This window comes from Heteronotia binoei, chromosome 21 (assembly GCF_032191835.1).
Source record: "Heteronotia binoei isolate CCM8104 ecotype False Entrance Well chromosome 21, APGP_CSIRO_Hbin_v1, whole genome shotgun sequence".
NCBI classification, from domain to species: domain Eukaryota; kingdom Metazoa; phylum Chordata; class Lepidosauria; order Squamata; family Gekkonidae; genus Heteronotia; species Heteronotia binoei.
Window position 1 is genome coordinate 164,128,605 of NC_083243.1, and position 15,372 is coordinate 164,143,976.

Here is a 15,372-nt window from a genome sequence, read left to right on the forward strand (position 1 = left end):
CTCTCCAGATGTTTTTTTGCCTACAACCCCCATCAGTCCCAGCCATCAGCCATGTTGGCTGGGGCTGATGGGAGTTGTAGGCAAAAAAGCATCTGGAGAGCTACCGTTGGCCACCCCTGCTCTATCACGTGCCCCTTTCATCATCTCTTTTCTAAACTGAAGTCTCCCAGACTCTTCAGCCTTTCCTCCAACCTCCTAATCATCTTGGTTTCCCTCCTCCATACTTTTTCGAGCTCTGCAATGACCTTTTGGAGTTATGGTGCTTGGAACTGGAAAACATATTCCAAATATGGCAAGACCATAGATCTATACAGGGACATTACAAGATTGGCCATTTTAGTCTCAATCCCATTTCTAATAATCCCTAACATAGGCTTTGCCTTTTTCACTGCTTCAGCACACTGGCTTGACATTTTCATGGACCTATCCACTAAAACTCCAAAATCTCCCCCTCTCCAGTCTCAACTAGTTCAGACCTCATTAGCCTATACTTGAATTTGGGATTTTTTATCCCACAGTTACACTTACCAACACTGAACATTTGCCACATTGTTGCCCACTCACCAAGTTTGTGGAGATCCTCTTGGAGATCTTCAGTCAGCCTTAATTTCTCCCATCCTGAATAATTTTGTGTCATCTGCAAACTTGGCCACTACACTACTCACTCGTAGTGCCAGATAATTTGTGAATAAATTAAACAATACCATCCCCAATATAAATTATTGTGCGACCTTACTGTAGTGCTTTTATGCTGTGAGCCGTCCTGAGCCTGCTTCGGCGGGGAGGGCGGAATATAAATCAAATAAAAATAAAATAAAATACAGCTTCATTGTGGTAGTTTTGGCCTTTTTGAGACATGCTGGTCGTGGCCATCTCCCTCCTTTCTCCCGATTTCTGCTGCAAGGATATCTGCACATCCGACAGATAGTATAGCCTCTGTAATTACCCCTCAAAGTCTCTAATTTCAACTCCTTATTTTCCTAGTCTCTTGATTGTGTGAGTATTTCGATAACTTTAAATGTGATTGTATATAAACATTTCCCTAAGGAAATATTTAAAACTATTTCAATCCGGAGTCTTCTTTCTGAAATCCAGCCTTCGTATACACTTTGTGGGAGCCCACTCCAAAATAGCTCTACCTAAGTCTACCTCTGCTAATTCCCACCCCCTCCCCCCAAAAAGAGGAGACTTCAACAATTCTGATAACAACGGATCCTGCTCATTCTACTAGAAGCATCTGAATCTGGGAGGAGTGGTGTCCAGATGTTTGAAAGAGAAGGAAGGGAATGTAAAGCCTGATGGAGCTCACATGTTGGCAGGACCAGCGCTTCCCAGTAGGCTGGGTAGGTGGCCGCCTGGGGTGGCATCTGGCCACAGGGGCGCCCAGCACTGCAGGAGAAAGGAAGTGCACAGAACGGAGAGAGGCATGCAAACATGCTTGGCTCTGGCTCCAGCTTCCTTCCCTCCCTTTCTCCTCCCCTAGGCTGGGCTGGCATTGCCTCCCTCCTTCCCTCACCTGCCTGCTTGGTTGCAGCTCCTCCTCGGCCTGCCCCATCAATGTGCAGAGTGGTGGCGGCGGTAGTGCTAAAGGAGGAGGGAGCCTGGTGAGTTTAGTGCTAGCAGTGGCAGTGGCTGGTGGCTCCTCCTCCTTATCCCGGCGATGGTGTGGCAGCACTACTCTACACAGGAACCCTAAAGCCACCCACTGCAGGAGGGTGATGTGTACGCCTGGCTGCTGATCTACTGCAGAGGAGTTAACCAGGAGGGGGATGCAGTGCTGCCCGAAAGGTAGCACTTCATCCCAAGCTCCTCTGTCTCCAAATGTCTTCACAGTGCTTTAAATGCTCTGGGTTGCCAACTTTTTAAAAAGCTGGCCTTGCTATGGCACCTTTAAGGAGGATGGCCTGCTGTGGAGGTGCTAAGGGCTCCCATGCCTTCCTTAGTTGAGCAGCACACAAGAAAAAAATTCGTTGTGTGCAACTCAGAAAAGTTGCATTCGCCTGAGAGAGTCCTCCTTTGCGACGGGTCTCCCCAGCAGAGCTTCGCTGCCCAAGGCTGGCTTCTGGCAACAGTCCCTCCACTTACCCCTGGCTCTCTCAAGCACTGACCTTGCTTAGGGTTCCTCCTGGACTCTTTCTCCTCTTGCCTTTCACCTGCCACCTTTAATGGAACAAAGAGCTTCCTTAAAATAGGAGAAACATTGTGGAGTGGATACCCTTTGGTTTTCTTTTCCTGTCTAGGTACTACCCTCAGGTTCACATGAAAATTAAAAACATTAGCAGTTAAATAGAGTGAGCATTGCAAATGACTGAAAGTAAGACTGTTCAGATGACCTGGCTGACTAAAGAACAGACATACAGTAACATCAATTTTTTTTTTTTTAAAGGGGAAACTTTTATAAATTTGCAGATTTTACCTTCTATCCACACATCTCACACAATACCTGGATGCATAAGCACACATGGAGACAGATGCCAAACTCACACCATACGCTCACACATTTTACACTTCCTCCCTCCCTCCCTTTCTTCCTTTCTCTTTTCTTTCTCCCCTTTTCTCCCAGAGTATTTATATATATTTAAGTACATATATGCTGACATTGGAGTTCAGGGGGTTGCCTTACAGTGGTTTTCCTCCTTTCTCCGTGGCCAGGGACAAAGGGTGGCTCTTGACGAGCAGATCTCTATGTGTCACCCACTTGAATGTGGTGTACCGCAGGGAGCTATCCTCTCGCCAATGATGTTCAACATCTATATGTGCCCCTTTATCCAGATTGCGCAAGGTTTTGGGCTGGATTGTCACCAGTGTGAGGATGACACCCAGCTCTATCTGTTGATGAATGGCCAATTAGATCCTACCCCTGACTAGGGCTCTAGAAGCTGTGGCTGGATGGTTGCGACAAAGCTGGCTGAAGCTCAGTCCAGCTAAGACAGAGGTCCTGTACCTGAACCGAGGAGGATCGGAGCTTCCAACCCTGGACAGTGCATCTCTTGTACCGGCTCAGAAGATGAAGAGTCTGGGAGTAATACTGGATGCCTCACTTACCATGGAGGCCCAGGTCACAGCAGTTGCTCAATCTGCCTTCTATCATCTTCGGCAGGTCAGACAGCTGGCTATCTATCCCCCCAGGATTTAGCTACAGTGATCCATGCAACAGTCACTTCCAGGCTGAATTATTGCAACTCGCTCTACGCAGGCTTGCCCTTGGGGCTGAATCTGATTATTAACACCATCACTTCTTCTTGGGCCCAAAACTGTACTTTGTGAAATTAGCTCTTTCCGCTGGTGATGCACCTTATTTCGTTTCATTGTTCAGTTGTTTTGGTTTTATTGTATTGTTTTAAATTTGAAGTGTAGGTTTTATTGCCTAATTTATGCTGTGATCCACCCTGAGGCTGTTAGGGGAAAGGGCGGAATATAAGTTCACTAAATAAATAAATAAAAATATACAAATGCTTAAATATATATATAAACACTGATTTCTCTAGGGAGCTATGGCTGATTTAAAAAAAACAACCCATCTTTTAAAAAAATTGGTTGGGGAGAGTTGCAAATAGGTAGCCTCGCAAAGGACATCAAAAAGCCTGGCACCAGCACTGCATGGTGACCAACCACTTCCTCTGGAGGTGCAACAACAGTGCATATAGGCTGAAGGCTTCCTTCAGCAGGCTTCGTTCCTCTGTGTGCCTAATAGAGTAGCCAGGCTGGATCAGATCAATGGTCCATCTAGTTCAACATCCTGTTTCCAACACTGTCCCCTTTAAATGCTGCAGGGAAACCAATAATTAGGGCCTTATGCAGGGTCGCTTCCCTAGCGACTGCTCCTCCAGTATCTGACAATCTGAGGCATTCTGCTTTTGAACTGAAGAGAAGCATGAATAGTTTGACAGGAAAGGGTTATGTTGAATACCAATACAATACAATGTTTAATACCAAAAAGACAGCTGACACTAATCAAAGAATTATTCACATGTTTCTACAACAATTTAGCACAGTTCCACATAAGCCTAGGTAGTTGCTCAAGAGAAAGTACCAAATCCGGTCATGGGAAATTAGTACAACTGAGGAGGAGGAGGAGGATGAAGAAGATAATAATAAAGCAGTCTGAATGTTGTTACATGGATGGTTTGGGGATAGTTACTGGATAGTGCAGTGTTTTGTGTGTGGTGTCCAGAACATAACCTGCTTTCCTCTCACACAAGTTTTCTTCTTTCACCTCCAACACATTACAATGGGGCTTACTGCAAGCTAATTGTGCACTGTATAAACTGATAAATTATTCAGTACTCCTCTTTCAGCTACCACCCCCTCATCCCTTGCTCATGCTTCCTTTTCAGTTCCTCTTCACAACTGGTTTCTACTGCTCCTGGTTCCTACTCCTCTTCATCTCAATATGAAGTAAAACCAAGAGCAGCCTGATTTTAAAAAAAATCTGTTATTGAATAGCGTTTCCTGTCATCAGCAATTATAAAGTGAGAGAAAAAGTGGCACTATAGGCTTGGATCCAAACAGCTTTTCTGTGCTGCATAGGGTTGGGAAGGGGTTTCTATTTTATCAGCAAAAAGGTTGTGCTGGGGATCATGGGACCTACATGGACAAAAGACATGCAGGAGTGTGATATAGTCAGGAGGAATTAGTTGAGATAGAAAGAAAAGGGTGAAATGATGAATGATAGGATGTGGTGTAGACTGCACTGCCTTCTCATGCCATTATCTATAGCAGGTTGCACCACAAACCACCAGTCTCCGCACCCTTAGGAAATGTCAATCAAGCTTCATTATTCATGTTGAAATATGTGTGATAAAAGAAAGCATCAAATTCAGCTACTCCATGCTCACAAATGCACAGGATTCAGGATTCACTTGAGCACAGCTAAGTAGAGGATATGGAATGAGTGAATTGGAAGGGTCACAGGATGAATTCTAATAAGAACATAAGAGAAGCCATGTTGGATCAGGCCAATGGCCCATCCAGTCCAACACTCTGTGTCACACAGTGGCCAAAAAAAAAAAAAAAGGAGGTTCACAAGTGGGGCTAGAAGCCCTTCCACTTTGGCCACCCCCCTCCAAGCACCAAGAATGCAGAGCATCACTGCCCCAGACAGTTCCAATAATGTGCTGTGGCTAATAGCAACTGATGGACCTCTGCTCCATATTTTTATCCAAACCCTTCTTGAAGCTGGCTATGCTTGTAGCCACCACCACATCCTATGGCAGTGAATTTTGCATGCTAATCACCCTTTGGGTGAAGAAGTACTTCCTTTTATCCGTTCTAACCTGACTGCTCAGCAATTTAATTGAATGCCCACGAGTTCTTGTATTGTGAGAAAGGGAGAAAAGTACTTCTTTCTCTACATTCTCCATCCCATGCATAATCTTGTAAACCTCTATCATGTCACCCTGCAGTCAACGTTTCTCCAAGCTACAGAGCCCCAAGCGTTTCAACCTTTCTTCATAGGGAAAGTTTTCCAAATCTTTAATTATTCTAGTTGCCCTTTTCTGGACTTTTTCCAATGCTATAATATTCTTTTTGAGGTGCAGTGACCAGAATTGCACACAGTATTCCAAATGAGACTGCACCATCAATTTATACAGGGGCATTATAATACTGGCTGATTTGTTTTCAATTCCCTTCCAAATAATTCCCAGCATGGTGATGGCCTTTTTCATTGCAATCGCACACTGTCTTGACCAGGGCTGGCCCGTGGGTCCCCGGCGCCCTAGGTATGTGCCCCCCCATGGTGTGGCACCCCCCGCCTCCTCCCTCCCTCCACCCTTCCTTTCCCATTGCCCCCCGGTGCCCCAGGCAGGCACAGTTTGCCTTCCTTTCCTCCCCGACACTGCCACAGCCGCAGCCACTGCTGCAGCCACTATCCCCCTCTGGCCCACCGCTGCCACCCCCCGTGCCCTCTGACCGGTCGCCAAACTCTACTTGGTCTCCCTCCCGCACCGCTCACCCCTTGCAAAACTAAGACCTGTCAGCTACTCACAGCCCGTTTTTACTCAACAAAATGCGCAGGCTGTGAGTAGCCAACAGGCCTTAGTTTTGCAAGCGGCGAGCAGCACGGGAGGGAGAGTGAGTAGAGCTCAGTGATGGACCGGAGGGCGCGGGGGGTGGGCCAGAGAGGAATAGTGGCTGCGGCAGCAGTGGACATGGCAGTGATGGCAGCAGCGGGGCGGGGGGAAGGGAAGGCAAACTAAGTGCTTGCCTGGGGCGCCGGGGGTGTGTGTCCAATTTGCCGCTCCCTGTCTCCTGGCGCCCTATGTAACTGCCTAGTTTGCCTAGCAGCAGGGCCAGCCCTGGTCTTGACACTTTCAGTGAGTTATCTACAACGACCCCAAGATCTCTCTTGCGGTCAGCCTCTGCCAGTTCACAACCCATCAACTTGTATTTGTAGCTGGGATTCTTGGCCCCAATGTGCATTACTTTGCACTTGGCCACATTGAACCTCATCTGCCATGTTGACGCCCACTCACCCAGCCTCAACAGATCCCTTTGGAGTGCCTCACAATCCTCTCTGGTTCTCACAATCCTCTCTGGTTCTCACCACCCTAAACAATTTAGTGTCATCTGCAAACTTCGCCACTTCACTGCTTACTCTCAATTCCAAATCATTAATTAACATGTTAAAGAGCATGGGACCCAGTACTGAGCCCTGCGGCATCCCATTGCTTACCGTCTTCCATTGTGAAGATTGCCCATTTATACTCACTCTGTTTCCTATTAATTTGCCAGTTTTTGATCCACAAGAGTACTTGTCCTTTTACTCCATGACTCTCGAGCTTACTAAGGAGCCTTTGATGAGGAACTTTATCAAAAGCTTTCTGGAAGTCAAGGTAAACAACATCTATTGGGTCCCCTTTGTTCACGTTTGTTCACCCTCTCAAAGAACTGTAACAGGTTAGTGAGGCAAGATCTTCCCTTACAAAACCCATGCTGAGTCTTTCTCAACAACTTGTGTTCATCAATGTGCCTTCTCATTCTGTCCTTGATAATGGTTTCTACCAACTTTCCCGGTATTGAAGTCAGACTGACTGGCCTGTAATTTTCCGGATCTCCTCTGGAACCCTTTTTAAAGATGGGGGTGACATTTGCTACATTCCAGGCCCCAGGAACGGAGGCAGATTTCAATGAAAGATTACATATTTTTGTCAGGAGATCCACAAGTTCACCTTTGAGTTCTTTCGGAACTCTTGGATGTATGCTGTCCGGACCTGGTGACTTATTAGTTTTTAATTCGTCTATCAGTTGTAGGACCTCCTCTCTTGTCACCTCAATCTGACTCAGGTCTTTCAACACCCCTTCCAAAATTAGCGGTTCTGGAGAAGGCAAACACTTCTCATCTTCCACAGTGAAGACTGAGGCAAATAATGCATTCAGCTTCTCAGCCATTTCCTTATCCTCCTTCAGTAATCCTTTTACCCCATGGTCATCCAAGGGCCCCACTGCCTCCCTGGCTGGTTTCCTGCTTCTAATATATTTGAATAAATTTTTATTGTTGGTCTCTATGTTTTTTGCAATGTGCTCCTCATGGTCCCTTTTTGCCTGTCTGATCACAGTCTTGCATGTGATTCAATAGAGACAATGAGTGAATTGGAAGGTTCACAGGATGAATTCTAATGTGATTCTAATGTCCTTGAAGTTCCCAAAAGGTATGGTGGGAGTTTGATGTCACTTAAGACTCCACTGATGTCTATCTCAGTTTGCAGCTATAATAGATTGTGTTTATTTGAATAGATTTCTTTGCACGGTTTATGCCATTATTCTTTATTGATAGAAGAAATAGTGGAATCACCCTGAAGACAAAGGGTTGGATTCTGTGGAAAAGATCTGTATTCACAAGGCAGGATTTTAATCAGTTTCCGCCTACAGTGGCAACCCTACAACTCCCTCCTTATATTGCTCTTTGGGGGCCCCTCCCTCCTAGGAGCAGAATTCTCAGGGTTTTTCAGGTTGTGGTAGTAAGAGGGAAAGTTACCCTTCTATGCACAGAATTTAAGTGGGATTCTACTAAAATAGACATGGCCAATCCACTACACAAGAGGAAAGATTCATACTGCATAAGATAAGCAGAGCTGCATCTAGAGATGTGCATTTGGATATTTCTAGTCCAACTATATAAATAATGTTTTTTTGTATTGTTAAATATATTAGTATTTTTCAATATATTCAGATATCCTGAGAAATATTTGGATTATTGGAATAATGGTAATTGGGGCATGAAAAAAATTCCAGAAATTATCGGACTAGTCTGCAGATAGTTCCCTCATTTTAGCCTCAGATCACATGCTTAGTAACAGATCACATCGGCACTGACATCATGAACCAAGGTTCTGATTGGTTTTAAAGCCTCATGCTGTGGGGTCCTCTTCTTTTGACTTGTTTTATAGTTTTTAACTGCTTTACATTTTCTATATTTCTAAAAGATTTTAATTTTAAAGGATTTGTGATTTGGGAGGTAGATTTTCCAATTTGTTAAAAAGCTTATATTTGTGTATTGTTCTGGTTTTACGGCTCTATTGCCCTTGTTTTAAAGATCTTTCTGTGTTGTGTTTTTTCTTTTTCTGTGGAGGAGGATGGTTTTATGGAGTTTTGGGATGTTCCTGTTGGTTTCTAATAAAGTAATTGTTGCTGCAGGTTCTGAAGAAAATTTCTGGTTAGGTTTTAATAACAATTAACTGTAGGTGAGATTTCAGGTATTTAAAAAAACAAAATAAATTTCAGCTTAAGGTTCAGTGTTGTCAAAGAAAACAAGTAGACTTTTGTTAGACCTCTAAAAAAGCAAATTGGGTAGTTAAAAACCATTGGACCATAGGTTTTACTTTTAAAAACATTATTAGGCTAACCTAGGCTTCAGGAAAAAAATGAAGCAAGGTGGTAAAAATATCAGGATTTAGGATACCTTTTAGTCTTCCCAAACCTGAAGCCAGGTTTTCAGAAAGACTAAGGATTAGCTTAATTTTGAAAAAATAAAAATAAAAAAAGGAATGTTTGTATGCTGGGGTGGGGGAGGACTAAATTGAGGCATTTAAAAACAATACCATAGTTGTATTACAGGTAGTCGTTACAAAAAAGTTAACTTTTAAGATAGAAAGGACTTGATGTAAGTTAAGCAGGGTTTTTTTCAGAAAAATCAGTTGAAGCAAGCCTAGGTGTAGTTTTTTTAAAAAAATTATTGTGATGGTTTGGGGAGGGGGGAGGTAATTGTTAGTTCGTGCTCAGGAGGGAAAAGTCAAGGGCAGCAGTTTAATGAATCAGGTTCAAGAGCAGTTCAGTAAGTGCTCATTTATGCCTGAGCTCCTAGGAGGAAGGGTGGGATAAAAAGACAATAAATAATATTGCTTATTTTGATGATCTCTTGCAAATTTCAATAGAGTGGTTAATAAGAAAAACCTTGCTCATCCTCCTTTGTCTTTCCAAAACAGCTATGTTTTTTAAATATTGAAACAAGCATTCAGGAATATGCATTATAAAAATCTGACAAATCCCATGTCCACTTCTAGAGGGTCTTAAAGAACTTCAAAATCTAAAGCACAAATGGTTTGACTGACTGGCCTGGAGTAACTGAATATGAAGTGCTGGGCTGAATGCCTCCTCCTCCCTATTTGGGCTTCTCTTTCTGTTTGAGGATGCTAATTGTCTCAAAGAGGAAGTTCAGTGCAGTCCTCTTGCATCTTTTCTCTGCCCTACAGTGGACACTGATACACTACAGTCAGCTCTGATTATCTTCATTTATTTCCCATTGATAAACCTGATTGATTAGACTGTGTCAGCTCCAAGGCAAAACCCACTGTTAAAGCAATGTCATTTGGAGTAAATTGAATGAAGGAAAAGATAGTGCCAGGAAAAGAACTGCTGCCTTTGCATAAAATACAAATCAGCTTTGAATCTGTGGGCAAATAACTGAACATTCATTGCTAATGGTGATCTAGAGCAAAGAAGCCCATTCATATTAGGTGACTAATTCATGATCCAAAACTTGTATTTGAAAGAGGAGGAAGAGAAAGACGAAGAAGTAACACGATAGGGCTTGTCACCTCAAGAGACCTGCCCTGCTTCAAGATAGGATAGGCTGCTTACATAGGAGTAAAACATTTACTCCTAATATTGGTGGAAAGTTTAGGCAGTTTTCTTGCATGGTTTACTGTTTTTATTGCACTGTCTAGAAGTTGGTAATCTGTCATTATTCTCAGCAAGGAAGGTGTCACAAAGCCCTAGTCCAAGGGTGTTTACATTATAGGGCTGCAATGTGACCCTTCACACACCCATCTCATAAACTGCCACCAGCCCCTTTTATATCCCAACAATCAGAAGCCAAAAGGCAAGCTTCTAACTTTCCCAGATTGATCATTTACAGAAATGAGTCCCCACAATTAACCTGGTAGATAAGCACTTGGCCTAGGAACTGGAATAAGAATTAAGAACATAAGAACATAAGAGAAGCCATGTTAGATCAGGCCAATGGCCCATCCAGTCCAACATTCTGTGTCACACAGCAGCCAAATATATATACACACACACATACACACACACACACACACACACTGTGGCTAATAGCCACTGATGGACCTGTGCTCCATATTTTTATCTAAACCCCTCTTGAAGGTGGCCATGCTTGTGGCCGCCACCACCTCCTGTGGCAGTGAATTCCACATGTTAATCACCCTTTGGGTGAAGAAGTACTTCCTTTTATCCGTTTTAACCTGTCTGCTCAGCAATTGAAGCCACTTGAACACAAAAGACCACAAATATAATTAGATTTATTAAAAGTGTGCAAGAATAATTCAAAAAAGAATAAGCAGTGAGGAATCAAAAACAATGAAGCTAATTATAAGAGACTAACTACCCAGTAAGACACTGATTCAAAACAAGAATACAAGGTGAAAGATGTCACCATTCCGAAGTTGCTCAGCAAGCGAAGTTCAACTCTCTCCAGAGTTTTCATGGGCAGAGACTGACCCGTGTCAAGCAGGCTTCAAAGAACAAATCCAAAATTAAGGAGCAAGAGGCTACTCACGCTTTGCCAGTTGCTAACTGAAAAGACTAACACTGAAGACCAAAGGATTCAACATGGTTTGACCCTGTAAACCAATCAGAGCCTTGGTTCATGATGTCATTGCTGGTGTGACCTGTTACTAATCCTGTGACCTGAGGATGAAATGAGGGAGCTATCCGCAGACTAGTTACCGCTTTCTCCAGGTGCAAATCATTATGTCTAATTGAATGGAATGTGGCTAATTGGTTACCATGGTGTAATGGTTTCATCCTTGGAAGGAAGTTAACGATAGAAGCTCCCCTCTTTGCACCTGGCTGTTATCTCATCATGAGGTCAGCTTTGCTGAATCTTCCCAGCAACAGAACAAAGTTAGAGTCCAGTGGCACCTTTTAGACCAACGAAGTTTTATTCAAGGTATAAGCTTTCATGTGCATGCACACTTCCCTCAGATCTACTGATATCTATTCATATATCATATATTCATATATACCCAATGAGCCTGAACCAATATTTGAAAGAACAAGAAACTAAGCAAGGGTCTCAATTCCTTGACAGAAGGAAGTCTATGTAAATTAGGGGTCCCCAACCTTTTTGAGCCTGCTTGTGTTTTTGGAATTTCAAGAGGGAGTGGTGAATGTCATCCAACAAAGGGTTCTGCAAGAGGTGGAGCCAAACCAAAAATGGCTTATACAGGCAGTGGAGCCCAACACAATATCTCCTTCTTCACATTGCAAAAGAATAATGTAAGAGATGTAAAAAGAAACAATGGAAAGCCAGGAAAGGGAGAAAGAGAAGCAGGAATAAAAAAAAGAAAGCCTGAAGAGGGAATAGAATCACAACCTGGGTACTTGCCAGTTCTCCTGACCTTCCAGTGACCTCAGCTGCTATGGCAACCATGAAAAACCTTTTTATTTGAATGATGACAGTCAATAAAAAACCTGCCTTACAATGCCACCACCTACTTTCTTAAAGCTCAGCAGATGCTGGGGGAAGTATTGGCAGGCACCATGGAACCCATGGGCACCACATTTGGGGTTCCATGCATTGTAAACAAATCAATAAAGCAAGCCTCGCTGAACGCAATGAGACTTTTCCCAAGATAAATATGCATCAGGCTGCATAGCTTTGATGCTGCCACTGCACAATACACTGCGATGGGAAGTGCATGCATGTATGGGCAAACTTAGTGGTCTCTGGTTTGTGATTATTGAAGTAGTAGAGGGATGTGTGTCAAGTTTCAATAGGATTGTAAGAACAGTTACAGGGTATGGATTTTAGAAATGCTTGGATTAAATTGCTCTTTTGTGTACAAGCGGTTGAAGCCATCATCTTTCAAACAGCCCTGCCATTTTAAGGTTGGCTGAGATTATTGGCTGCCTGCTGCCATTTTTACTATGTAGATGGTCACCTAGATGTTAGCTAGATGAACTGAATCTCTGGCATTGGAGGGCTTACTCATGCCAGCAAGGGAACAGTAGCCTCAGCTCACTACAGTGTAAAGTGGTGAGAGTTGAACATCTTCCCATCAGCTGCCAGAAATATACATCAATTAAGTTCTATGTCTCAGGATTACATCATGCCTGGTTGGGTGTATGTGTTTGTTTTGTTTTTTATATACTGCAACATTTGATGAGACTAATTATTATTCTGACTCTTACAACTCTGCCACAAGGCAGACCAAATTGTAGGGAATTGGACATTGGCTGTGAGACTTTTGCAACCTTCTTCACAGATAAGGTTTCATTGCTCAGCCGTGACCTCCCTGCCACAGTTGAAACAGTATGCAAGCTCGAGGCTCCGTGCCTGTTTTCCGGATCAGCTTTAGACAGTTTTACAACACTTAACCTGGAGGAAGTTGACAGAATTCTCTCTACTGTGCGCCCAACAACGTGTGATTTGGACCCCTGCCCATCCTGGCTGATTAAAGCATGCCAGATGGAGCTTCGATATCCTATATGGGATATTATAAATAGATCCCTCTCTGAGGGGCTCTTTCCAGGGCCCCTCAAAGAGGCAGGAGTCCACCCCCTCTTGAAAAAACCAACATTAGACCCGGCCGAATTGGCACACTACCGGCCAGTCTTGAATTTACCCTTTTTGGGTAAAATTATTGAGAGGGCAGTAGCGCTGCAGTTACAGCGCTTTCTGGAGGACGCTTCCATCCTAGACCCACACCAGTCCAGCTTTTGCCCGGGTCATGGGACGGAGACAGTGCTGGTCGCCCTGGTGGATGATCTCCAGCAACATCTGGATCGAGGCGGTTCGGAAGTGCTGATGTTGTTGGACCTGTTGGCGGCGTTCGACACAGTTGACCATCAGTTGCTCGTCCACTGCCTTGCTGATGCAGAGATTCAGGGGTTGGCCCTGCAATGGCTCTCCTCTTTTCTTTTTGGTCGGGGACAAAGGGTGGCAATCGGGGGACAATCGTCCCAGAGACATCTGCTTAATTGTGGGGTGCGTCAGGGGGCGGTGCTCTCCCTGATGTTGTTTAATATCTATATGCGCCCCCTTGCCCAGATTGTCTGGAGATATGGGCTGGGTTGCCATCAGTACACTGATGACACCCAGCTCTATCTACTGATGGATGGCCAGCCAGCCTCTGCCCCAGAAAATTTAGTCCTGGCATTGCAAGCCATGGCAGGGTGGCTTAGGCTGAGTTGTCTGAAGCTGAATCTGATGAAGACAGAGGTCCTTTGCCTGAGTCGTGGCAGTCTGGGAAGGGAAATCCCTCTACCAGCTTTTGATGGGGCACCACTGATATTGGCACCCAAAGTAAGAAGCTTGGGGGTGCTGCTGGAGCCCACATTGGCAATGAAGGCCCAGATAGCAGCTACTGTGAAATCCGCCTTCTTTCACCTTAGGTGGGTACGACAGTTGGTCCCCTTCCTTAAGCGCAGCGACCTGGCAACTGTGATCCATGCAACGGTCACCTCGAGATTAGACTACTGCAATGCCCTCTACATGGGGCTGCCTTGTCTCGTATCCAGCAACTGCAGGTGGTGCAGAATGTGGCAGCCAGGCTGTTATTGGGTCTCTCTATACAGGAGCACATACAGCCAAGGCTGCAGGAACTGCACTGGCTGCCAATAGTATTCCGGATTCACTACAAGGTGCTGGTTATCACCTTTAAAGCCCTATATGGCCGAGGACCTGCCTACCTTAGGGATCGTCTCTCCCCACATGTTCCCCAGAGAGTACTCAGATCTGGATCGCAGAACTTATTGTCAATCCCCGGGCTGAGGGAGGCGAAACTGAAGGCTATCAGAGAAAGAGCCTTCATAATTGTGGCCCCCCACTGGTGGAACCAACTTACAGAAGAAGTAAGGGCCTTGCGGGACCTTGCTCAGTTCCACAAGGCCTGTAAAACAGCCCTATTTCGACTTGTCTTTAGTTGAATTATAATATAAGTAGATGCCCAATATTGCTGAACTTAATGAAATCAACACTAGCACCAAAATTGTTTTAAATCATTTTAAACTTTTAAAAAATTATTTAATTGGTATTAATTAATTGTTAAAATTTTAATTGTTTATTTACTGTTTTATTGTTTTAGTTTGGCTGTTGTTAGCTGCCCTGAGCCTGCTTCAGCGGGGAGGGCAGGATATAAATCTGAGAAATAAATACATACATACATACATACATAAATATCCTCATCACTAATTGGTGAAGGCCCAAGAAGAGAAAGTCCATTTTCTCCATATGGAAGACTGTCATATTTATCTTTCCCAGTTCTCTGTGATCAATTAATTACTGCAATCCAGATCAACAGATAGCCAAAGCCATTCAGATAGGAAGAAATGTAATTAGCTGACATAAATCATGTTCAAGCTTGACTACGTATTAACCAGAGCAGAATGATTTATTCAACACTTTGACTACTGAAGGGCATTGTAAAGTCAAAAGTTAAGGCACAGGCAGTGTAAATAAAAAGGAAAGCCATTAGACTGTCCACAGCATCCTTTTGTATGTATCACTTTAAGCAGGATGTTTGACTCTGTCTTGTTAAAGCCTTGGTGGAGAGGGCTGACTAGCAGAGCTCTTCCTATTTCATAGATGTACAGCAGACCATCAACACCCAGAGAACTTTCAAAATGGCTGCAGTTGTGTCTTACAGTGGCAACAATTGCAATGTGAATTTATGCTGAAGAGCTATTATTCCTTTCTCCCTGAAAACAAAAGACTTGGAATGCAGGCTGTTATTGACATCAAGAATCTGTGACCAGGCCACAAAACCACAGTTTGTCAGAGGAAAAATCCACAAATTAGACAGGAGATTATTTCACACATACATATACAGGGCTTTTTTTTTTTAGCAGGAATGCACAAGAACATGGTTCCAGCTGACTTGGCCAGGGCTCCAGCTCAAAAAAAGGTCT